Below are 27,605 nucleotides of genomic sequence, written 5' to 3' on the forward strand. Positions count from 1 at the left end.
CTGGGCACTTGCTCAGCTGACGCTAACTTTGAATGCACATTCAACCCTCCATCCAGAATGAGCTATTTTTTTCCAGAGGACTCCAAGTCAGTTCAAAGTACTGAAATCAACAGATGGCAGATAATCTCTGGAATGGTCTCTAATTTTGTCAGGAAAGAAAAAGTGATATTTCAAACTCACTCCCTGGTAAAAGATTGTGGGCTGTCTAGGCCTGCCCTACTTAAAAACAACAACATGAAAATCAACACACGTCCCATCAGAATTTTCTCCCAAACTCAGAACAATATATTGGGAGTGAATAATCTCTTTAGCTACCACCAGAACTTCTAAGTGCTCCTCTTTTATTTTCCCTGCTCTATGTCCCTTTTGACTGAGTCTCTGTATCTGACCTTTGGCCATCCTTCCACCCATGGATTATTCACCTCTCCATTACTTATTTTAGCAGGTCCAGCTTGTCTTCCCTAAACACATGGCTTTTGGCTTTGAGCAAACACTTCAGAGCTAGAAACCATTTGGAGCTGTTGTCCACTCTGTTCAGTTTCCAGCCAATTGAGTCTTTATTCAGTGACTCAGATCATTGAGAAAATGTTTCAATAAAATTTGTAGAGTGAATTTGCTGTGCTGAGTGTTTCAGCTCAAGGAGCATTTGTAGATGAATACTAGGATCCACAAACTCAGAAAGGAAAAGTTCTTCATATTCCTCTTTTATGGTCTAGTTTTATAAGGCTCTGACCACCCAAGTAAGAGATGGTGGTCCTCAGCTCCTTTGAAAATCAGTCCATTACTTACCTATTAAGACTTTCATTCAGGTTTCTATGTTTCATCTGTAGGGACTGACAACATCAAAAATACCGATTACAGCATAAGAAATATTTGCATTGCATTGTTTGTGATGTCATCAACTTTGACATGAGAAACACAGAACACTGAACTCAGATTGTAGCAGATAAATATATCTTACATTTATATTTAAAATGTATTTAATTGTAATTTTAAAGCTAAAGACCCCAACTCTGCAGAGCACTTAAAAACTTGCTGAACTTTAAACATGTGAATGACCCCAATGACCTGAACAGGACTACAATTATTTTTAGGGATATTCCATTGACAATGTGTAATGGGCTTAATTTTCTGAAATCTTTGGTTCACCTATAAGGCCTAGACTATACTAGAAAATTAGGTTGACATGATCATGTTGGTCAGGGTGTGAAAAATTCACACCCCTGAGCAGTGTTGTTAAATCAATCTAAGTTCCTGTGTAGATAGCACTGGGCTGACAGAAGAATTCTTCCCTTGACCTAGCTAGTACCTCTTGGGGAGTTAGATTACCTATGTCAAAGGGAGAATTCCTCCTGTCAGTGTAGATAGTATTTACATTGAAGCACCTGTGCCGCTGTAGCATTTTAAGTGTCGACAAGCTCTAAGATACTTTTGACCTCAGAGGTACAGTATAGGCGATACAATATGGGCATTGATCCTACTTCTACTGACTTCTGGGAAAGTAGAACTGGACACACTGTCTTATGTGAGAAATACAGTTTTAGCTAGCTAAGGAAAAGGAAAAATGGAGTGAATTTTCAAAGTAGTTGTTAGACTTTCCTTTTTGAGGATGTTCTGAACTCTATTCTTGAATAAAAAAGAAAAGGAGTATTTGTAGCACCTTAGAGACTAACAAATTTATTTGAACATAAGCTTTCATGAGCTACAGCTCACTTCATCGGATGCATTCGATGAAGTGAGATGTAGCTCATGAAAGCTTATGCTCAAATAAATTTGTTAGTTTCTAAGGTGCCACAAGTACTCCTTTTCTTTTTTGCAAATACAGACTAACACGGCTGCTACTCTGAAACCTATTCTTGAATATACATCCTTTCTTTTTTTACTTTCCTGATATAGTCTTTTTGACTAGCATGCATTTCAAATGAGTAATGGAGGGGTCATTACTTGCAGGCATATAGACAGGGATTTTCCTGAATGAAAAAACATATGCTACTTAAGTCTACATACTTAAGGAAAACATTTTTTGTGAAAAATCAGCTTACATGATATGCATTAACAATGACCTAAACGTTCAAGGAAAACAACACCACATGGTGAACTGTATTTTGCAGGCTCAAAAGCCCCCTTCAATTCTCGGCTGGAATCCATGTGGCTTAGCATGTTTGCATGACTGTCATATTGCTAAACTAATAATATTTAATGTGCACAGTCCAAATGTGAATAGATGTAGAGGTGAGTTTTTGTGAAATCACTTTTAGAATGAGGAAAGCTAAAGAAAATAATGCTCACATTTTATTATTTATAATAAAACATGATTATTAATACAATTGAAATTGATGGCTCCATTATTTTATACATACATGCATGCGAGCATGCACACACACAGAGTCTTACTAAGACTACTGAAAATTTATGCTAATTTGCAAAAGATTGTACTCCACATAAACTAATTATAAATAGGTGTGTGATATTCATATAATTTAGTCGTGCTAGACTTAGATTAAGTATTAGATTACTATTAGATCACTGTTTGCATAATATTTTAAATATATAATGTATAATAATGTTGAAGTCTTCTAGCATGAGAGGAATGTCTTATTCTTATGCTCGTTTGCATATGACAGTCAATTTAAAGTGAAAGTGCAATATTCTTAGTACAATATGGTACCGAGTGATGATACCAGGATAGGAGTTGTGGGTCACAGATCACACTGAAATGGGAAGCAGAACATACAAGTTGATATCATTTTTTTCACTGTCATACATATCTGTGGGTTAGAGCCTCAGTTGGTGTAAAGAGCCATTGCTATAATGGCTTCAATGAAGCTACACTGGTTTACACAAGCTGAGAAACTGTTCCATAATGATCACTAAAGATGACAGAGTGACAGCCCTTGAGGCTGAAGCCACCCATGAATCAAGAACAGCCAAGCAAGCAGACTCATGCCAACCCACCAATGTATAGCAAACCTGATCTGAAGACCATTGGGGTCAGATTCTGTGCTGCATCTTAAGGTTACATCTACAGAACAAGTGGCAGTCTGGGTCTACAGACTTGGGCTCGTGATAAGAGGCTAAATTTAGTTATGTAGATGTTCAAGCTCAGGCTGGAGGTCAGACCTTGGAGCCTAAGGAAGTAGGGAGGGCTTCAGAGCCCAAGCCACAGTGTCTACACAGCTGCTTTTAGCACGGCAGTGCAAGCCCCACAAGCCTGTGTTTGTTGACCTGGACTCTGAGACTCGCTGCTGCAGGCTGTGTAGATGCACTCTAAGAGCCTAAGAATTCCCAGCCCAGGGGAAGACAGCTAAGGTGGCATTAAGCCTCCTTTGTATCCTCATGATTCTGGGCTTTTCCAAGGGCTGGAGCAGCCTTTGACATAACTCAGACAGTCTCTCAGGGCTAAGTGACAGCTGCCTGTCCCCTGCTTCCTATGGGCAGCTGCAGCAGTACTACCCAGAATCTAACAGCAGTACGTGCTGTGGCCCCACCCCTGCCACATCCTTCCCATCCCAGCCACATTCTTGACTTGCACCCTTCATCAGGCTTATGGGGGGGGGGGGATTGGAGAACAGACTGCAGCTATTTTCCTCAGTTCCTGTGTTGGGGGAATTCTGGCTGGATCTGGGGCTTTAGATCTCCTTTTTGTCACTCCAGCCTCTTTACTCAGCATAAATGGTTTTGGGAGTGGGAGGTTGAAGATCTTACCCCTGGTATTTTGTGAGTCTAACTTTTCTCCCTAATATATGAATTGAACAAATGAAGTAAGCAGAGTCTGGATGAGCTCTCCCCTGACATCTAGAGATGAATTGGGGAAAAAGAACATCAGGTTCAGACTGTATTTGCATAGACACACCTACTCTGGCTAGGTGATCACCAGGCAGACCTGTTTAGACTGAGGCTATGTCTACACTACAGATGTCACAGTGGCACAGATGCGCCGCTGTAAGGTCTCCCATGTAGCTGCTCTATGCCGAAAGAAGATAGCTCTCCCATCAACATAATTAAACAATCCCCAAAGAGTAGTGGGAACTATGTTAGCAGGAGAGTATCTCCCGCCATTACAGCACTGTCCACACCGGCACTTTTATCAGTGAAACTTATTTCGGTTAGCAGAGTGTTTTTTTCACCCCCTTGGCCGACAAAAGTTTTACCAACAAAAGTGCTAGTATAGACAGCCAACTAATCAGTTTTGGCTGTTCTTGGTTAAAATTCACGGCAGTATTGATTGCAGGGTAAGGAAATGTTGTTATTCTTATTGTGACAGGTTTCAGAGTAGCAGCCGTGTTACTCTGTATTCGCAAAAAGAAAAGGAGTACTTGTGGCACCTTAGAGACTAGCATGCTCAAATAAATTTGTTAGTCTCTAAGGTGCCACAAGTACTCCTATTCTTATTGTGTGAATAAAGGGCAGCAGAACTCTACTTAGCATGCCCTGATTGGGTGGGTCACTGTGATGGGGTGTACTCACTCCACACTGAACAGAAAGGGGTTAACTCTTCCTTGGTGGCTGAAAAAGGAGAGGGGAAGGACGTAGCATTCAGGCTCTCGCCAGGGAGCAGCTATCAACCTACCCCATGGAAGCTCAAAGCGCTGAGCCCTGAGCCAACACCCAGGTGCCCGCTGATATCCAGGAGGGGGCAGAGACGTTGAGAACAGACCCAGTTGAGCAACCCAAAGGTGCCCCAACTACTGCCACCAGAACTATGGTAGGAAGTAGCCCAGGAGGGCACTAGCCATAGTCCCAGACATAGGCAGCATGTTGTAGTTGGATCCCCACTGATCTCAGTGGCAGAACCCTCTGCTACTACTAGGGCCCCTGGGCTGGGACCTGGTGGAATAGGGAAGGCCCAGGTACCCCTACCCTAGGCCACCACCCGCCCCCAGGGGATGGCCCACCCTGCCAACCCTGCAGCCCAGGGACACCTCATGGACTCTGGCTGCTAGGTCTGCTTACTCTGTGACCAGGGTCTTCTCAGAGACTCTGGCCACTAGGCTTCGAGACCCTGTGAATCAGAGACCCCCTATAGACTCAGGCTTCTAGGCCTTGACCCCGTGAACCAGAGATTTGCCACTGACTCTGACCCTTAGGCTTTATTGCCCTGAGATGGAAAAAGCAGCATCTCTCACTTAATTAGTTCCCTGTCATTATAGGGGACTTGGAGGTTGGCGCATGTTGGTCCCTCCTTTTCTCTGTCTGTGACACACAATAGTTTAGGCTCCTGTGAGCTGTAATACATTGGTCTAGTTTTGGTTGCTGAGTTTAGTGTGTGGGTGCTGAGTGGTGCTGGTGACCTGTGATATATGGGAGGTCAGACCAGATGATCTGGTGGTCCCTTCTGACCTTAAATTTTGTGACTCTAGATAACATGTCACTTCAAATTAGTTGGCTAGGCCAAATAGATTGAAAACCATCTAAAGAACAATTTGTAAGTGTTCATTATAACTGGCCACATATCAAATTGGGGAAAGGTATCTGGTACAGATAGGAGCTACAAGGGCCAGCATTAGCTTGTTCCTTATTTGGTACCTCTATTAGTGTTCAAGAAGAAGCAGTACACCTGGCTCAGGAAATTTGCAGAAAATAGGGGGCTTGTCTACACAAACATTTATTTTGTCGCAAGCTAGGCTGTGCAACTACCCCACGCTAACCTGTCATGGACTAGTGGACCTTATTGAAGTGCATTAACACTTCATTAATGTGCTTAGATCTAGTCCTCTTTGAAACATCAAAAAGAGGACTGACAAATAAAACAAAGGGAAGTAGGAAATTAGCAACATGGGCAGAAAAAAACAGTGAGATTCAGCATGGAAAAATGCAAGCTAGTACATCTGTGAAAAGATAAGCCAAAAAACCCAACTACCCGAAGGAATGGAGAAACCTAGAAAGCAGAAATGCTGGTAACACTAGCCAATTAGACACCAATTTCCTATATTATATACTATGGCAGGAAAATAAAAAGGGCAATGCAATTCTGGGTTGAATATGCAGAGGTATCATATTACAAAGCTGGGAAGTAATAGTTCCTCTCTCTCTGTGGCTCTGGTGTGATCTCACCTGGACTATTGCTTTCTGCTCTGGGCATCTCATTTCCATAAAGATATTGACAAATTGGAGGGAGTTCAGTGAGCGGCCACAAAAATGATCAGGTGCTAATGTGAATGATTTATGATGAAAGATTAAACCAATGAAGTCCTTTGGCCACCGACAAGTCTAACTTCCCTGCCATGGGAAAATGTCGAGATATATATATATATATATATATAAAGCTTCCTGTAAAAGTGACTAGGTCTATAGATGTAAAAGCACATCTAAGTGGCAGTTATGGAGGAACATGGTAACAGTCCACAGGGAGAGTATAAGCACCAAGGATGTGGAGGATTTATTTAGGTTAGTACAAGGAGTAATTGCATGAAACTCAGAAAAGAGAAATTCAGATTTAATATATGGAAAAATCTGGAGAGGGATTTCGCCCTTAGACACAGCCTTGTGGAAGAGGCAATGGATAAACTACATAAAGTGTACCACCTCAGGAGGAACTGTTCCTCAGAGGGGTGGGTGGGAGAAAAACTGTATTTACCCTTTACACGATGCAACTCACTGCACCCTTCCCCCACCCCATTTTGTCTAATCAGTTCCACTGGACAGCACATGCAGGGGAGGAGTCATGCAGCACAATATCTTCCCTCTGCACTCTCCCCATCCACTCATCTGTAACAGTTAACAGCAGCTTCCCATATATCACCAGTTATATGTTAAACACTTTCATCAGCCTAGACTTTGGGGGCTCTTTTACCCATGATGCTTCCACAGGTTTAGCTAGAAAAAATATAAATCATATACAAAAATACACGAAAAGAACATTATTAAAGTTGCAAAGTCAAGCATTCAGAACTTAGGAAATGCCAGAATTAAGGCTGCCTGTGCACCCTTAATTTGACCCCTTTGGACACATGCACCATGATAGTCTTTAGTTACATGGTCACAAACTATTTTTTTCCATCCCACAAAGCTCCTGTCCCAATTTCTCTGTGCCACCCACTCACAGTCCCCACTTGGGGTCTTCCAGTCTCATTCTCCTTGCCCAGCCAATGCCAGTATTTCTTCCCCACCTCCAGGATTCACAGCGTCAAGTTCCAGTGCCCCCTTTCAGGTTTCTTGTTCCAATCCAGTCCCTTCATACCCCAGATCCAGCTCTAGTCCTCTATGCTTTTGAATCAGGCAGCTCCCCCTCCTCAGTGCCTAGGTACCAGCAAGGGGAGGATTGAGATCACATGACAGACAAGTCCCCTACTCTCAGTTTCAGCACCTGATGCCACATCAGCCCTAGCCACTGGAAGGAGCAAATACAGGAAAAGTCCTGCTCAGCGTCTGAACGATTGGGATGAAACATGCACAGTACAGATGCAATCTTTGGAGAATTCAGCTGTCAAATTCTTCCAAGTTTCTACTGTGCATGTGTGAAATGAGATTTTCAGAGGTTCCTAACTTAACAAAATTTGGGACCCTTTTCATGGGGAGAAGACGGGAAGGATGCACAAGGCACACTCTTGACACCAGGGTTACCCCCTTGAAAATTCAAGTCCCTGCTTCAAAGCCTGGAGCGATTAGAATAGCTAATGAAACAGTTACAAGATTTTGTTAACATGGGGAAAAAACATTTTTCCCAAACCTCATTCTCCCATTTTTGCTGAAATTTTCCAGAAAATATCGGCCTAAACCAGATACCAGGTATGGAAAATTGCAACCCAAATGGTCAAAGTTCAGCAAAATTTTGAAAAAAAGAAAAGGAGTACTTGTGGCACCTGCGAATACAGACTAACACGGCTGCTACTCTGAAACCAAAATTTTGAGCAACTGTAAACAGGATCTTACAATGAGAAGTATTGGGTAACTATAAGCAGCGCTATAAGCTTCTCCTATAATATTTAAAAATGAAGTCCTCTCTAATAGAAAACATGGAGTTAAATTATTTCTAAAACCCTTTTTTAATTGATGTGAACTAGAGCTAAATTGGAATTTTGTATTGATCTTTCTAAATTGAAAAATATCAACTTGTCAAAACAGATACCGGTCATGAAAAAGGGTCAGGCTTAATGAATTTCCAAAGTTGGGGGGAAAAAAACCCCTAAGAAAAAGCTTCAAAATTGTTCAAATGTTTCATTTTGACATTTTCTAAACAAAAAATTCCAGTTCCAGTTCAAAATGACTTTTTGTTTCAAAATTTAAGCTAATTAGACTTTAAAAAATTTATAAGCAAAAAAGATCAAAATTGAAATGAAACATTTGGAAATAACCAACAAAATGTTTCAGCTGACCCTAAATTTGTTTGTTTTTTCAAGATCACAAATATTTTTTGAGATCCCAATTTTTTGTCCCAATTCAATGCAGGAAAAAATTTCTCACGTTGCTCTAAATCCCTAAAATAATCTCTGAGGTTCAAAACTCTCCAGCTTCCATCACCACTCTCAAATCATATAAAAAAAGGAAATGGAATGTGCAAATAGATTTTTTGTTGCTTTTATTCCTTTTATTTTAAGCCAAACTAACTTCACCTTTTAAAATACCAAGTTAGCTATTCAGTATCCTGACGCTGATTTATGCTTCAAACAGTTCACATCTTAAACAGGTAGTGATGGAAAAGAAAATATCCCAATTTATTAAAAAGGACCAGTCAGAAGAGAAATATGTATCCATGCCATTGTTACAAGCAAAATTCAATTTTGGGAAAAATTTGCAATTATTTGAACTGCATTTTGTTCATTTCTTGTCTGCATCTGAACTAACCATGCTTGTGTGGATAGGGATTAAAACTACCTTCTGCTGGCAGTTGATTGAAATTGGCACATTGGGTGACCACAGCTAGAAGATTTTTTTCCTCATACTGTAAAGATTGATTTAAAAAATGACAGATAAATCACCCTTGTACAACTCTGTATGTATTATAGTATGGAAAATACAGAAATAAAATGCAGTGTTTTCTTGTTTTAACTATGTGGAACTCAGTGATTTTGTTTTGCAAGGGTTCAGGTGAAAGTTTCCTTGGTTCAGTTACATGTGGCTTCACACCTGGTATTTCACTTTAACTGAGGGTTTGAACACACCCAGAAACTCAAAAATATAGTTATCTGTCAGAGAACTAAAACATAAATACCAACTCCCCAATTCTGAGCAGTGCTCTCAGAAAGTGAATCCTGGCGGAGGGGAAGGGGACAAAGATGACCTTAACTACCAGCACCCAGTGCAAGTTTGAGCAGTCCCTGTGACTGTTACAATTAGCAATGATTTCCCATACACCTGAACCTCTGGCTCCAAATAGCTACAGCTTAGACAGCTCTGAGGATATCCCCTCCTGCACTTGATATGTCCCCTACTTAGTGTAAGTGAGCCTCTGGCATAGTAATCTTGCCCTTTGCTATCTGGAGCACTCCCAGCCAGGGTATTGGGCTTTTCATCCCCATTTATGCTTCAGGAACAGCATACAGAGTTTAGAAGTAACCCAAAATTTGGCCTCAAATGCTATCAAACTTGTGAAATTCTTCCTCTCTTTTATATGCCAGTACTTGAAGAGCTGCCATGGCATTTAATCCACTGTACCAGTTTTCTAATTTCCACTGCTGTAGATTCTCTACCACTGAAGGTCATAGGAACCACAGTGCTTGTAAATCAGCAAGGGACTACTTTGGGTGGTGAACATCAGTGTAAACAATTCTGTCTGGAACCAAACAATTCCTTAATATTAAGTGAATTCTTAAGAGTACCTCTTCCCCAAGCCTCCTAATTTTTGGACAGCTCCATGACACATGTTGAAAATAAACAGGGGATCCCACTGTTTCAACACAAAACCAACACACTGCTGTTTGCTTGAAATTATCACATATCTTAGCAAACAAAGGCTAAAATTTCAAATTTGTAGCAAGGCCAAGTAAGAACTGGGTTTTGCTACAAACAGTCAGATCCTGCACCACTGAAGTCAATGACAAAGCTACCATTAACTTCAGTGGTGGAGGAAGAAGTTCATTGTGCACAGCTGAGAAACCAGCTTTTAGTCCTAACCATATCAGAATCTATAGAGGTTGCTACTATTGGCCTAACCCATGGAACTATTATACACCTACATTATCCTTTAACACATTTCTCACTTGTATATTACAGTTATAAATCACTTTTCCCCAAAAAGAAAACAATAAAAAACAAATACATTTGATTCCTGGATTGTAAAGCCAGAAGACCCTATTGTGATCATTTAGTCAGACCTGTGTAAAACAGGTCATAGATTTGTTTCTCACAGCAATTTCCAACTCAACAATTTGTGATTGAAGAAGAGTATACTACAAAAGCATTCAGTCCTGATGTAAACACTCCAAGTGACAGTTAATTTACCACATCCATTGGTAATATGTTCCAATTGGTAATTATGATCACTATTAAAAACTTGCATCTTTTTTACAGTTTGATCTTTGCCAGCTTCAACTTCCAGCTATTGGATACTTTTGCTATTTCCACGCATTTGAACTTTCTTTCATGTTAGGTGTTTTAGCATAAAGAAACAGAAGGGTTAATAAAAGTAGTCAATATTTAAATATTTAATAGGTTACATTTTTTCATGTTACTTTTTTCATTTGGGAAGAATGACCACAAGTGACGCTGAGTACAGAACATTGAGATAATCCAAAAATGTTTCTATTCCATTTACATAATAAATTGTAGTTACTTGCTAGGCAGAAGAGTACAAAGAACAGTTGACTGGATTGACTAAAGAAAACAGTGTTAGAAACCATGAGAACCTAACACATAATAATTGATAAAATTTCATACAGGGTATTACAGAATGCTTACAAAGATTCAGTCCATTCTAGATTTTATTACAGATCTAGATTAGCTCCCCCTGCTGGACACTCACCAGACTGCTGTAAGGGTATCCCAGCTGCTGGATCCAGTGTGTTTTAAGCTTTGGGAGTCTGAACCTAGTCCAGGCTTGGGGTCTCTAGGCACATTCTCAGGGTGAAAATCTTTTGCCCCTCTCCCCTAAGAACCGCAACTGCACTTTTCAATTGCCCAGAATCAATGCTGGCTCCCCAGACTTTCCTGTAGTTTACACACACCCTGTCCCAGAGCTCCAGACATGTGGGTGCTCTGGGGTTACAGTATACCTCTTCAGGGCCCTGTGATAGATGTAGCACATACCACACACAGAGAGTCCTTGCAGAGGATTCTAAAACACTACCGTTCTTTACTTAAGAGATAAAACACAAGAAAGTACAGCTCATTTAACATCTACCAACAACATCAAACAACAACCACCCTGAACTCCATGCCGTTTTCTTCTGCTCACCCATCCCTTGGGAGTCCTTCAGAGGGTCAACTGTGTTCAGAAAGGCAGGGTTCCCCATAGCCTCAATAGGTTCCTGCAAAAACTTCCCTTTGTCTGAGCTGGTGAAAGCCATGGAAGAACCAGAGCAGTTCCTGCTCTTTTATAACTCCAGTCCCTCTGTCATTTGACCTGCTAATCAGCCTCTTCAGATGATCAGTCCCCTACTAGGTGACCTCTTCCCTGACAAACCAGTTTTCTTGGGTGGGAGCCAGCCTGTTGTCAGGATGTTTGCATTTGAATAGAGGACCATTCAAGTTAAATGACCCTATCTTGTCAGACCTGTATCACTATCTCTTGGAAATTCAGTCCAACATGGAAGTAAAATGGCAAAAGACAAAGTAAATGGCTTCATGTTCAAAATGGAGTTTGCAGCTTGATAGAGATATATGCATAATGTAAACTCAGATACTCTCACAGTGAATTAATAAATTGTATAGACAGATTCCTCAAATCATCACAAAGAGTTAACTGAAATCTCCTTATCTGAAGGATTTCTTGATTTGTTGCTTGTTTTTTGTTACTTGGCTTTTGACCTATTTGCAATTTTTATATCTGGAGAGAATGTGAACTTCAACCTTAATTCACATAATTCTACAGGACATGCAGTTGATTAATTACATTTTGTACCAGGCATTTGAGTCTGCATTTCTGATTGGGCAAATTACTGAATGTGGGTTTTGTAAAATGAATCAGTTGAACTTTTTTCAGAGTAGCAGCTGTGTTAGTCTTGGAGGAGGACTTGTGGCACCTTAGAGACTAACAAATTTATTTGAGCATAAACTTTCATGAACTACAGCTTGTTATTGTAAACAGTAGTGAGGCTTCATAATCTGCTTCCTTCATGTGCAAATTAAATGGGGTTATTTTTGTGAGTGAGAGGAATTAGGTCTTTTCCTCCTATAAGGACTGTGATGCTATACTGTAAGAAGTTCCTCTTTTAGTAATCTTAGTTACTGCTAGAGGTAATAAGCTAAAATCAGGTTCTAAGAGAAGTCACAGGGGAGAAGTGTTGATCCTTACTTGGGTTGAACACTAATATATAACTCATTAGCTGTGATTGTAGGTTATTTTTCTATCTTGTCATTTCATATTTATTATTTAACCTTTTTGAATAGAGAATGATTTATATATTCCTTTCCTTTTTTTTCAGGAAGACATTCCAAGCTTTCACAGTTCATGTGAGTGCAATATGTTGCTGAAGTGTCATTAGTTTCCACATTCTGCCCACGAAACCAGGATTCTGGAGAAAATCTGACTAAATTTTGACACCTGAGAAGGGTGGGATTGTTCTATACCAAACCCATACAGTAGGGTGACCAGATGCCCAATAAAACTTCAGGGTCCCGATATTTAACTCTTTGTTCCATGTCCTGACCAATGTATGATCAGGATGCCATTTGTCTCGATGTTGTAGGTTTCCTTGCCAAGCATCCGGTTGGCATGGGGCTGGCAGGCTTCCTACCTGGCTCTGTGCAGCTCCCTGGAAGTGGCGACAGCTCCCTCTGGGTCCTAGGCACAGGGATGGCCAGGGGGAGCTCTGTGTGCTGCTCCCGCCATGAGCACCTGCTCTGCAGCTCCCATTTTGGCTGGGAACCATAGACAATGGGGTCTGTGCGGGCGGCGCCTGTGGGCGAGACAGCGCGCACAGCCGCCTGGCTGTACCTCCGCCTAGGATCCAGAGGGAGCTGTCGCCACTTCCGAGGAGCCACCTAAGGTAAGCACTGCCTGGAGCCCGAACCCCCTCACACACCCCAAGCCCCTGCCCCAGCCCTGAGTCCCCTCCTGCACCCAAACTCCATCCCAGAGTCAGCACCTCAAAGCTCCTCCTATGTCCCAACCATCTGCCCCAGCCCTGAGATCCACCCTGCGGTGGGAGCTGGAGCCAGGGCAGTGCTAGAGCAGGGGCCATGCACCCCCGAATGACCTGAGGCTTGCGGCGGGGGCCAGAGAGGTCCATGCACCCCCAACTGACCCACAGCGAGTGGCTTGCAATGCAACTGCTGCTGGGTGCTACAGCCAGGGCTGTGCATCCCTGTCCCACGGCTTGTGGCTGGGGCTGGAGCCAGGGTCACGCGTCCCCGACCCACTGCTTCCTAGAACTGTGTGCCCCCCTCTCTCATGGCTCTGATGGGGGCTGTGAACCTGTGACTGCCTCCCCCATGTGTCCCGATATTTTGTTCTTGCAATCTGTCACCCTACCATACGCTGAACTTCTTGAGGGTGTTTATCTTTAGTTTTATATTCCCAGACAAAAACTATGTTCATGTAGAATTGTAACCTTCCCTTTTCCTCCCTTGGTTACTCAAGAGCAGGCAACACTCACCTATGTACCCAGGCACCTGATGTTGTTCATAGTAAAGGTAATCCTGAGTATCTCAGTGGTGATATTGGATAGGTGGGAATCCTCTATCCACCCACTGCAGTCCCTTTACTTGTAAACAAAATTACAATTAACAATGCCTCCACCTGGCTGAGCCTTGTTTGCACTCAATGGCTTGCCTTAGGAACATCCAGGAATGAAACTGAGCTAATCTATGTAATGAGTCCAATTCAAAAGTACCAATTATAAACAATATATACCCAAATTATAATTAACACACCTTTACTTAACAACTTTAAAAAATCCATGGTATAACAGATTGAGATTCATTAAATGTCACAACCAATTTAAATCAGCAGGGGGCACTTCAATAAATCAATTTTAAAATGTTGAGACCAAATGAATGGATGATATTATCCATGGATAAATTAAAGAAGGAGAGGTGAGAGGAACAAAAAGGCTCTGAGAGAGAGTGTGTCTGTCCATAGAATAATTACATGCATCATTTCCCCTTTTGTTGCTCTCTTTAATAGTCTTCAACGTTTGTAGACTATTTTGAAAATCTAAAGTTTTCTAAAATTGGTATTGTAAGTATTGGTATCTTATTTGCTTATAGTCCACACAGTGATGCTGAATGCTTATATTCTAGTATTTTTTCCATCTCTAAGAGCCATTTTTCAAGTAATTTCTTCATGTGCCAAACATCCAGACCTCTGCTGGTCCCAGATAAGATGAGTTTCCTATCTTTTTCTGTTTTTTTTTGTATGAAAAAGCTAGTTCATGCCAGGCATATGTCTAGTTTCAGTTCAAACACTGACAGCTTTTGAATGGTCCAGTAAGACCTAAGCCACAATGGCTTAAAATTTTTATAATGCTTTAATTGACACCAATGTGATTACTCTGAGTTTGTGACCCTTTTTCTCCAGCAGCAATTTATCCAGCTGTGGTCTAAAATGAGTTAATAAATGGAGTCTGTAACACTCACTGATTTCATTTTGGCAGGTTGAAAGCAGAATCCTCTTGGAGATGATAGTCCCATAAATTAGTCATTCTGACTGACATGATGCTTTGCATGAAAGTTCTATTTAATTCACACTGTTGAATTCACCCTGATGTTTGCAAATATCAATAGATTTCACACTCTTCTTCTCAGAGACAGAAATATTCATGTATTGCAAAGCTTATTTAATTATTTTCCATAAGTCTTTTTTTTATGTCTGACTTTAACGTCATATCTCAGACTATTTATAGCAGATGTTGAATAAGGGCTCTGCTATTTAAATAAAAATATTACCCACTTCTTTAGTAGAATCACTTTTCATCTGAAATTAACATTTGCACCACTTATCACAGCAAGGAATCCATTTTGCTAAAAATAATAGAAAGGGACATGCTATATGTCAACATATAGTATATTGGTTCATTTGAAGCAAACAAATTCAAAATGTCTGCAATGGAGACTTACACTAATTACATTCTCCGCTTTAGTCATAGTTCTTTTTTTTTTTAAGTTAGAAAATAAATCTCAGCATTAAGTGGCATTTCTGACAATTTCCCATTTGGGTTCCCATATAGTTTAAAAAAAGAAAGAAAAACAATGGAAATTATATAAAATATTTAGACTTAAATCAAATATTTAAAAAATAGACAAAATTACAACAGATATTAATTTAAGATTTTTTTTTAATTTTAGAGGTCATTTGTATTTGCTACAATATGCATATTTCATCCCAGCTCAAAAAAGTAGAGCTCTGATCTAGCAAAGCCCTTTAGCACATGCTTAACAAGTGAGTAGTCCCAATGAAGATAATGATCTCAGTAAGATTGCACACTCAGTCACCTCTAAATTTTTTTTTACTTTTGTTGTGCATGATTAGCTAATGAAAAATTGGTGGAAAGTTCAGATGTTTTATTTTTCAATGTCATGTTAAGTTTTTCATGAGAAATGAGAAATTTCATGTTTTCTGTGAAATCCATGAAAACCATGAAAGTAAGCACGCTCACATATCATACTGACCAGACCAGGATGAATCCTGGGGAAATGTGTCTTTGTCTATATTCACAGATTCCATCTAGCAATTTTATTCCACCATGTTCATGCCCCTTTTTGTTTGCTGTTCATGAAAATGGTACATATTACTTTTTTTTGTTCAAACATATTTGGGCAATGTCTGCTCTTCGTATAGTGCCTGATTATAAAACACATCTGAGTTTGCACAAAGATAGCGCTGGATGAACAAAACTATTTGTAATTTGGGCAAAAGGGGGTTTAAACCTGAATCCTCTCATTCTAAAAAACACAAACTTCTACCATGTGAGCTAGTATTACATCTATTAGTTAGCTGCTATGGTACCCTCATCAACCTTTTCTGTAGATCAGCCACAAGAGGTGAGGAAAGACCCACATTCTCTTAGAGTTGGTTACATACTCCTCATTTGCTATTTACTATGTTGTTGTTTTAAAAATTGCAAGAGTTCAATCAGGGAGAAAAACAACATATGAATTAGGCAACCAATTACACAACATGAATATCATAGAATCAAATTCCCCAGGGTAACCTTCTTCGATTTCAGAGCCAGAAGTGGCCACTGACATCTAGTCTGACCTCCTCTATAACACAGGCCATAGAATTTCACCAAAATAATTCCTAGATCATATCTTTTAGAAAGATATCCAATCCTGATGTAAAAAGTATCTGTCATGGAGAATCTACCACGACTCTTGGTAATTTGTTCCAATGGTTAATAACTCTCACAGTTACACATTTATTACCAATCTGAAATTGTCTAACTTCAGCTTCCATCCATTGAATCATGTTATACCTTTCTCTGCTAGACTGAAGAGTCCATGATCAAATATTTGTTTTCCATGTAGGTGTTTATAGTCTGTAACCAAGTCACTCCTTAACCTTCTCAATGTGAAGCTAAATATATTGAGCTCCTTGTGTCTATCACTATGAGACATTGTTTTCTAATCCTTTAATAATTCTTGGGGGCTCATCTCTGAATCGTCTCCAATTTTCAACATTCTTCTTGAATTGCGGACACCAGAACTGGACACAGCAGAGGTAGCACTGGTGCCAAATACAGAGGCAAAATAACCTCTCTACTCCGCCTTGAGATTCCCCGATTTATGCATCCAAGAATTGCATTAACTCTTTTGGCCACAGAATCATATTGGGAGCTCATGTTCAGATATTTATCCCCCCCTCCCCAATCTTTTTCAGAGTCCCTGCTTCCCAGGGTAGAGTCCCCATTCCTGTAAGCATGGCTACATTCTTTATTCCTAGATGTATATATTTAAATTTAGCCATATTAAAATTCATATTGTTTGCTTACACCCAGCTCACCCCCAAGAGACCCAGATCACTCTCTATTAGTGACCTGTCTTCTTCATTATTTACCACTCCATTATTTACCATTTTCATGTCATGCAAATTTTATCAGTGATGATTTTATGTTTTATTTCAAGGCATTGATAAAAATGTTAAATAGTGTAGGGAAAAGTACTGATTCCTGTGGGATCCCAATAGAAACACACATGTTCAAGAATTCCCAGTTTACCATTACATTTTGAGACCTATCAGTTAGCCCCCTTTAATCTATTTAATGTAAGCTATGTTAATTTTTTACCATTTCAGTTTTTTAATCAAAATGTCATGAGATACAAGTCAATAGAAGTCTAAGTATATTACATCAACACTATAATCTTCATTAACCTAACTTGGAATCTCATAAAAAAAAAGATATTAAGCCAGTTAGATAACATCTGCTTTCCATAAATCCATGTTGGGTGGTATTAATTATATTACTATCCTTCAATTCTTTATTAATCAAGTCCCATATTAGCCGCTCCACTATCTTGCCTGGGATTGATGCCAAGCTGACATTGATAGGCCATCCCATTTACCCTTTTCAAATATTGGCATAAAATTATCATTTTTCAGTGTTCTGGAACTTCCCCAGTGCTTGAAGACTTATTGAAAATCAACATTAAGGGTCCAGCAAGTTCCTCAACCTGCTCTTTTAAAACTTTTGGGTGCAAGTTATCTGGATCTACTGATTTTAAAATGTCTAACTTTAGTAGATGCTGTTTAACATCCTCCTGAGATACTAGTGGAATGGAAATACTGTTCATATCACCATATTATGAGTCTACATAATCTGTTTTTCAACCTTCAGCTGCCTTAATCATTCTTTCTCTTCCTGAACCCACATGCCTCATTCATTACACACTTTCCAACTTCTGCAATATGTGAGGCAGGGGCCCTTCAGACAACAGCCCCATTCTCTACAGAACTATGATTAATTCCCAGAGTACGGTCCATCCAGCGCACCGAATGTAGAATCCTGTGGAAAAAAACAGCATGTTATCATGTAATTAAAGACTTTCCCATAATATAGACATGCATGGGGACTGCATTAAGGTTATAAGGGCAACCTTGATTCTGGCATTTCCTAACTTTTGAGTGCTTGATTTTGCAACCTTAAAGTTTTTTTAACATATTTGTATGTGTATACTATATATTATAAATTTAGGTTCATAATCAGAATAGGACATCTGTATTAGTCCTTTATCCATCAGATAGACATCAGCTGTTTGCCAGTGCCCTTCATTTCACCTCAGACCTTCAAATACTCCAGCAGGCTCTGTCTGTCTTATAAAGGACAGCTATAAAGGACCTTCTTGCTTAATTAGCACTTTTATTACTATATTCAGGGGAATAGGTTTAATGTAAACACATTTAAGGTTTACTTAGGAAAAATGTATTAGCAGATAATTTGCACATATTGTGGATTTTGTCTTGTTTCACTTCTAACACCAATCCCACTTGATGTGTTCTATGAAATGCTGGGATATGTATTACCCTAAGATTGAACTCTCTGACTAGTTAACATTGCTATTCCAGTCAACATACTGTTGCTGAATAGTTGATCAATTCTGTTTAAAGTCATAATTATGCTTTTTTTTATATTACTTGTGGTGATGCTTTTTGTTTGACATTCATGTTACTTTGTTATATCTCATAAAAACATTTAATGAAGAGCTCCTAATTATAGAACACAAGCATGTTATTCTTGTCATTCCTGCTGCATAGGAGTTTCCAAGTATTTGAAAGCCAATTACAATGGCTCAGTGAGTTGTTCGCAGTTCTGAGTTATTGAGTTTTTTGACTTAGCTAAAGAAAGTAGATATGGCATGGGATAATGCACCAGAATACCTCTCCAACTCCTCTAACATTGTTTAATTAAGAGCAAAAATTCATCTCAATATTATGATACACATCTTATAAAGAAAATATGGGATTTTCTTCCTCTTTCACAATTCTCTTTAAAGATTAGGCTAAAATGTAAATCTTTACTAATCTCTGACTTTTATTAGGTGATTATGACACTAGTACAAAGCAGATCCAAATGTACTTACTGAAGTTTCATAGTATGCTAATTTGATCGGAAATATTTGTATTAGTTTATAAAATTATTTTAAAGAAAGAAGGCACCTTTCTTTACCCTTCATTTTCTTGTTCTATGGCTACTAATGCCATATATTCCTGCAGGTCAGTTCCATTCCTTCTTCCTCCAAATTGAGCCATGTTAATTTAAAGACAAAGCAGAAGAGAGAGAGGATGGTCTTGACTGTATCTGGAGTCCTTCAGATGACAGCAGTGATGATGAGCTGGTATGTTGGAGACAGAGGTTATCATTGAAAAACTAAGGTCAAAAACCAGAAGATGCAACATGCAAAGAAGGAAACTGAGTGCATGAAGCAAGAACATCTGCACGCACTGACAGTATAGAACAACTGCTAAAAACTAACTGGTTACTCTGAGTTCAGTTTCTTTGTAGAATTGAAGTTCCTACCAGCCTTTTGCACTCCATTCAAATGTTCTGGAGAGCTGAGATTAAGTCATAGATTGATCAGGTCTAGGAAACATCTGCCTCTCTGGAACAGTAGAGAGAGAAGGTGGGTGAGGTAATATCTTTTATTGGACCAACTTCGGTTGATAGGAGAGACAAGCTGACAGCAATGTGGAACACTGGCAGTAGCAGAGAATGAAAGCATTCCCAAATATACCACAGCTCATTAGGCTGAACCACCATAATCAATGTTGTGGCATTTTCTTCCTCCTTGAATATTAATAGGGCAGCAGCAGTAATAAATAATCACTGTTTTTATATAAATATATCAGCAGAGGAAAGAAAGGCACATAGGGGAAAAGCTTCCAAAAAAGCACGGGGAAAACCAGTCATTAGTATTATTTATGTAAAATGCAAATGCCAGATTCTTCCTGCCCTCATATTGTGAAAGAAATTAACCCTGCCCTTACACAGCCCATGTAAAAGGATAGTCAGAGTTCAAGTCCCTGTGCTAGGGGTGGTATAAGGACTGTGCCTTCCTACTGTTCTTGTAGTTTCAAATCACATGAAAAGGCTGAGGGAAGGGAGGATAAGGAAGGCTATGACAAGAAAGGCATGTGGAGGCCTGGCCTCAATCCTGTTGGGCACCGGAGTTTAGGGAGGCAGTCTTTCTGGAGTAGCCCTGATTGCTCCACTAATAGTACTGTAGCTCAGCACCACCGCCTACCAAGGACTGTGCCTCACAGGTATGATCTAGCCCATAATGACCACTGTATTCTAAATGCAACACAGACAAATAAAGAGACAACGTAGCAGCCCCACAGAGCTGACAATTAGATGTGTTCGAACATTTTCGATCAAAACTGTTTTCTATGGAAAATTGGGTTTTCTACTAAATGATGGTTTTCATGAAAAGTGTCTGCTTTCCACATGAGAGTTCTATTTTTATCAAAATATTTCAGCCAAAACCCAAAGATTTGGCTGAAAATGGAAATTGTAGTACTTCATGGGAGATGTAGTTTGCTTCTTATGTTCCCATTCTCCACTATGGACCGGCATCCCCAGCTAGGCTATAGCTCTCAGAATGCATCACAGACAGGGATGCTATAAAGAACAGAAGGGAGATCATGACGATGATGGCAGAAGTAGTACAGCTGGGGATCCTGGCCCACAGAAGAGAATGGGGGCAAGAGGAGAAAACAAAAACTCCAATTTTTGGTTGAAATATGTTGGTTTTCCTGTTTTAATAAAAAAAAATCTCAAAAGATTTCCTTTTATTGTTTGTTTCTGTCAAAAAATACCAAGTGGGGAGGGCGGGGGGAGGAGGAGGAGAGAGAGAGAATGACCAGCTTTATTGACAATCTATATAAACACACTTGGCAGCATTATTGGTGCCAGGTCTGAGAGAAGGCAGCTTCTACCTTCCCTGTCTCAGCCCCCATCTCTGCTGCCATAGCCTTTGTGGGTGTTGCAGCAGCAAGGAATAGGGTAATGGGAACCCCTGGCTTCATCACCGCTTGTCCCTGATGAATACACCTGAAACACCTGCTGCAACACAGGTGTGCAGAGGCCATTGTGGTGGCAGTATTCACCAATCTGTCCTTCCTCTAATTTGCACTGGTGTAGCTCACTAAAAGGAGCCATAGGCCAACATGAATTGGGTTCATATTTTCTAGAAGGATAAGAGAAAACAGCAGGGAACACCAGTGACACCAGAACAACAGTGACACCAGTGTTGGACACTGTCTCAAAAAGGAAGATTTTGATCTCTCCCACAGCTTGTTTTTTGTTTTATGGGACTTTCCTATCTCCTCATTCATTCCATACCATAGTTTATTAATTTAGGGCCACTACACAGTTGTTGGGGGGTGGGGAAGATTTAAAGATCCTCCACTCTCCATACTGAAAAATGGCCCCTCAGATAGAAAGTTCAATTCCATGTAGATGAAGCATCTCCAAATGATAGAAAACATGAAATGGCATGAATTCAAGTCAAATTAAGAGATCTTCTTCCTAACCAAACAAGTCCTGCTCTCTCAAATGATTGCTCCATGCTCTCTAAGGTGATATGGTCATCTGCTTCAAATGGCTACCACCTTGCAAGAATCAGCTTCAGTTTTGCCCCAATGAAAGCAGTATAGAAAAGATCATCTGGAAGACCTAAAATACGATGTATGGACAATGTCAACAGACAACCGTCCCTCACAGGCATCCTTCCCCTGGAATGTGTCAGATTTGGCTCAGGACAGAATATCATGGAGGCATATTACACATTCAGTGGTCTCTACCCTGTCCATATGACAGCACAAGAAGTAATCTAATGTAATCAGTATATCCACCACTGGCACTGCATGTTAGGGCCAAACACAAACTGCAGTAAGAAAGACTGAAAGAATAACTGGTTTTTCACCTATTGTTTATAATTTTATGCCTGCTTTTCCTTTTGTTGTTGATTTTCCTCAAATTCCCCCACTGACTCCCTATTTAATTTCCAAGGTCTTCTTGGAGTGACAGTAAACACTGGTGAAGTCTATGTGTGGAAGAGTGTGGGCTCAACAAATGCAACAAGCTTTATTTTGGCATTCAATATCCACCTTTAAACATTTCAGTATGAGAAGTGAGTTTTGCAAAAAATACTGCTCTCCACTTCTTTCTGAGACTGGTAAGAGCCATCAGGGGCAAAAAGCAAATTTTTCCTACTGGTGCTCCCAACTGCAGACAGGCCAAGTAATTTTTCTGGTTTTACTTTATATGTGCAATTTTTCAGACAACTTTATTATTAAGGTTCCTTCATTTACACTGGGAGTTATAACCATTTAAAACATGTGTGCTTTCTAATCCTGTAACACTTGAGTGGCGTGTTCCTAAAGCAAGCAATCTCTTCGGGATGTCACCGGAACATGAGAAAATATTAACTGCTTGAGTGCTGCTAACAATCCAGGTAGAAGACATTTGTCTTGCCACTGAGTGTACCAGTAATGCCCAAATTTGTTCCTTATTATGTATTCCTTGACCCCCAGTTCTATCAAACATACCAGACTTACTACATAATGTATTTATTTATTTCCCTTCCATTTCCATATATTCTTCTCTGCTCCCACAATGTATGAAATGACTGTCGCCTAACACCTGGTGCACTATGCCCATCCTCACCTCATTCAAATCCCTTTTAGAGGGAATGTCTACACAGGGAAAAAAAAACCTGTGGCTGTGATTCTCAGAGCCTGGCTCAACTGATTTGCACTAGCAGGTCTCACACTATGGGAGTGAAAACAATAGTGTATATGCTCAGGCTTGAGCTGGAGTGTGGGCTCGAGACCTCCCCCTCACCAGGTTTCAGAGCCCAGGCTCCACCTGAGACCGCCGATCTACGTAGGATGGGCAGGGATGCAACACCATGCTCTGCATATTTCTAGCCTGTTTGCCAAAAGCAGGTGACAGGGCATGGATCGCTCAATAATTGCCCTGTAGTATTCGTTCCCTCTGAAGCACCTGGCAGTGGCCACTGTCACAAGACAGGATACTGGTTAGATGGACCATTGGTCTGACCCAGTATGGCCGTTTTTATGTGCCTGCACTGCTACTTTTACCCTTGCTAGGATACTTTTTACCTAAGTTGACCCAGGCTCTGAGACTTGCTGCTTTTTTTGCTGTGTAGATGTAACCCACACACCTCCTGGGTGTGGTGTTCTGTCCCATCTAGCGGCACTGAGACAACTTAAAGAGAGATTAATGACACTGCTCTACAGCCTTAGCTAACAGCCATGTGGCTTTTAGCTCATGCATTTAGCTCCAGAGGTCCCATGTTCAATCCTGCCTGCCAACGTCTGTCAGTGTTACATAGACATACCCTAAGACTCACTTCTTCTATGACATTCAGAAGCACTCATCCACTCTAGATCACTTTTCCACCTCAACATTACGTAAGAGAAGAAGAGTGGGAGATTATCTATCAATCTAATCTAAATCTCCCAGTACATCTGCTTGTCTCTATCTCTATCTTTTAGAGCCTGATCCATCCAAGCACAGAAGGACATACCTAACTTTAAACACATAAATATACTCACTGAAGTCAGTGAGGAAGACTCACATGCTTAATGCTAAATTCAAGCTCAAATACTCTGTTGGACTGGGACCACGAACTATAAACTTCTTGGGCCAGGAAGTGTAATTATTTGTTTTGTACACTGTCCAAAAGATTGTTGAGGCTTGAATGATAAAATATTAATTAAGTAATTGCAGGCAATTTTCGTAAGCACAAAGAGTCCACCTTTAAAAATTGCCTCTCAATATCCAGCTATAGACCAGATTAAAAAAAAAATTCTAAAATTTTGAACAACAAAAAATGGGGAGAGGGGATTTTTTGCGAAAATGTTCCCGAAACGGATTTAAAATCTTGGCATCACTTTCAGCTATGCAATTTGCATGCAAACCCATGTGTTGGACCTAGTACAGAGGTGTTTCAGATGATATATTACTGACCTTGTAATCTCACATGATTGTGGCTAGAGCTCATTGGAAAACATTGATGGAAAATATGGTGACAAAATTCTGGGGGAAAGTATGAAAATTTTTTTCTTCCATTTTTTTGGTCCAGCTCCAGTTTTGACCAAAAGATGTAGTCATTGTACTATTATACTTAGGGATTGACTCTGCAAAATTCCAAGATCTTCCAAGAAAGTGTTGAGCACCTCTCAGTCCTGTTCAAGTAAATGGGAATTGAGTGCACCTGGTTGCAGCACTCAGTACCTTCCTGGATGAAGCACTTGGTTAACAAAGTCTCCAACATTACTTCTCTGACATTTACAGCTTGCTCAAAGTTCAGCACCATGGTTTTCCATTTCTTTATGCAGGCAGCCTCTAAAAGCTTGAATTTAAGATGCACTGTTGATTTTTAAAGTCTCTCTCTCTATACTTCCTAGGAGCATCATACATCTTTTTTTCCCTTTTAATGGTGTTTTTCTTATGATCACTAATGACCTGATAGTTACTATAGTATTCAGGAATCACTCTGGGCTGTAAAAGCTTCAAAGAGATACTCTTTAGTAGTGACCAGTTCCAACTGCCTCTTGCATAGTAGACCATGTTGGGGGGGAATGGGAGGTCTAGAGTGCCTCCCCAGACTTCTGAAAGTCTCTGAAACTAAACCACTGAAAACATACAATGCCAAATACCACTGGTATTACCATCTGATTGTCACTTTACACACCTCACCCAATTTTTATTTTAGGCCTCTAGGACTTGTTAAGAGGGTGGGTTTTTACTATTATATTATAATCAGAGCATTAGTGATTTGAAAGATTTCTCATATGTTTCAGTTCTAAGCTCCCACAATCAGTTGATCAAAACTTCCAAATTTGGGGCTGGAATTTTCAAGGCATGGTCTCCAGTGCATTGTTTTAGCAGAGGGAAATTTGAGAACAAAAATACTTGTCATTTGAGATTAGGAGGGGAGTGAAAAACAATATACTTTTCCCCATTATCTATATATTTTTAAAAAGTTCTTGGAACATCTCTAGTTTTGAAGGGGATAGACAGGTTAAATTTAGTATGGAAACAACTTTATTTGAGGAAAGCCATTCAATTTTCTGGAGAAACAGGTTTGGACCTGATGGAGTTATGAGCCTGAGAAAACTGCACTTTGAGCATATGCGTTGTTAAGATTTGTTTTAGCACATAGTAGCAATGCTCAGAGTATATTTGGTGAAACATGTATATATGTGCAGCAAATCAATTCTTTGTTCATCATTTGCGTAACAGGGATACATGCGTTATAAAATAGGCACCAGGCCACACACATTTTACAAGGTCTACACATCACTGAATTAGCTGTGTCACAGGAGCTCTGCCTCATTCATGGCACATTTTTCATTCTGTCTCATTCATTGTAGAAAGATTTTATAGGCTATGTCTTTCTGGCATCTAGAGAGTAGCACACATTACTATAAGATATATATATATATATGTCTCCAAAATTGCAGAAAAAAGTGTCTAATACTATATTTTGTGTCATTTGAGAAATGGTACATAATCATGCAGTCATGAATATGCACCAGAGGAAAGAGTTAAGCTTATGCATACAATTTATACTTTGGCACTTTTTGTGTTATTAGCATTTAACCAGCTAACCTTCATGTTCTTTTAATGTGGTCTTTTTGGTTTTTCTCCTGTTGCACCTCCCTGAACAATTTGGCAAGGTGTGGATAGCACTTCATAAATAAAATGATTACTATATTTCTTTCTCCACTTATTTACTTCCCTTCCTTCTTTAAATTACTGACCCCTTCCACTGGTTCACAGATGTTAGCTATCAGCTCTGTGTTCTTGGGGAACAAGGGCGCAGAACCCACCCTGTCTGATGCACAAAAGACCTTCCCTGCCCCCCAGCTTCTGCGTGAACCAAAGCCAATCGGAAGTAAGACTTACAAAAAGCAATAAAAAGGTAGTGGGAGACACACCTAAACCCCTCCAGACAAGGGTGACAGGATTAAGGAAACTCCCCTAGCCTCATTTGCATCAAAGATGGGACAGGGACGCATCTCCATTAGCATACAGAATGGAGAACAGAGATTCCAAGGCAAGAACTGCACTGAACTATGAGACCAGAACAGCAGAGAAGCACTGCAGGACAGGGAATCTCTGCTCCAGATGTTAATGAACCCATGCCTGCACACAACCAGCTCTTTAGTTATCAGACCAATTCTAGTAATAAATCCTTTATTGGTATCCAAAATACTGAAGCTGCCTAACTGCATTGTGAGCTCCCTGGAAGGAACACCACCCATAGCCAGGAATAATCAATTCCTACTGTCTAGCCTGAACAAAACAACTTTGGTATACTGCTTTGAGCCATCAGTTTACCCACAAACAAATCTACTATTCTCCCTTGAACCATTGTTCTTTCCCTACAAAAACCCCTACCCATGCTCAAGTAAGTGCTCTGATGCCTGGATCCAAAAGCTGTGTCAGTTTCATTGGGATTTCATCTTCTCCTGATTGATTGGACTGGGGGCTCTGCCTGTCTCCAGCACTCCAGCCTCTCAGCTACCACCACCACCTGGGAACCCTGATCGATTCAAGCTTCACAGGGGGGTGAGAACCCAGCTCTCTCTCTCTCTCTCTCTCTAGGTATAGCCTTCTGACTCTGACTTGTGTGATCAGTTATAGTTTTCTAAACCTGACTTTTATCATCAAATTTAAGTTAGATTTAATATTATAACTGTTTTGTATGTTTGGCTCCCCTTCTGTGGTTATTACTTGGCAATAAATAAATTTCATGGTTAAGCTGGTTGCCTCTCTCTCTCTCTCTCTTCCCCTCTCCCCCTGGGGGTGTTTTTTGATTTCCCCATTTGCTCTGCAGCCACACTCCTCTTACCTAAGCTAAAGACCCCTGCAGCGGCCAAAAATCCTGTGGGGTTTGCTCATAAAGTGGGTTACTACCAGAACCATTGTAACCATTGTTACTACCAGAACATGAAAGTGGGGACAGGGACGTGCTGAACCTGGGACATATACGGGTGGCAGCTTGGAAGTGCTGCTCGACCCAACCGGCTGAGTCCAGGGGCATATAAGGGTGGCAGCTTGAAAGTGCTGCTTGACCCAGTCTGCTCAGGCATACTCTATTCTGGTGCAGTGCCCATGGCATATGAGGGTGACAGCTTGGAGGTTCTTTTGACCCAGTCTGCTGAGTCCAAGGGCCTATGAGGGTGACAGTTTGGAAGTGCTGCTCGACCCAACCTGCTGAGTCCAGGAACATATAAGGGGTCAGCTTTGGAGTGCTGATTAACCTGGTCCTCTCAGATGCGCTCCGTTAATGTTTGTGTGTGTGTTCATCTGATTCTGGGGCTGGAAGAACCCAGCCCTGGGGAACCTAGGTCCTGCAGGATAGCTCCATTGGGAGGGAACTTGCAGCAGGGAGAAATAGAGCTCCGTATGAGAACACAAGTGACACAAGCAGTACATTGATTGAATTAAAGAACCCCCGAAGAAGAGTAACTCTAATAAATGAGCGTGTCCCAAAGTAATGGGCAAATCTGGTAACACAAATTCAGCAGA

The sequence above is a fragment of the Dermochelys coriacea genome, chromosome 3 (assembly GCF_009764565.3).
Source record: "Dermochelys coriacea isolate rDerCor1 chromosome 3, rDerCor1.pri.v4, whole genome shotgun sequence".
Taxonomy (NCBI): domain Eukaryota; kingdom Metazoa; phylum Chordata; order Testudines; family Dermochelyidae; genus Dermochelys; species Dermochelys coriacea.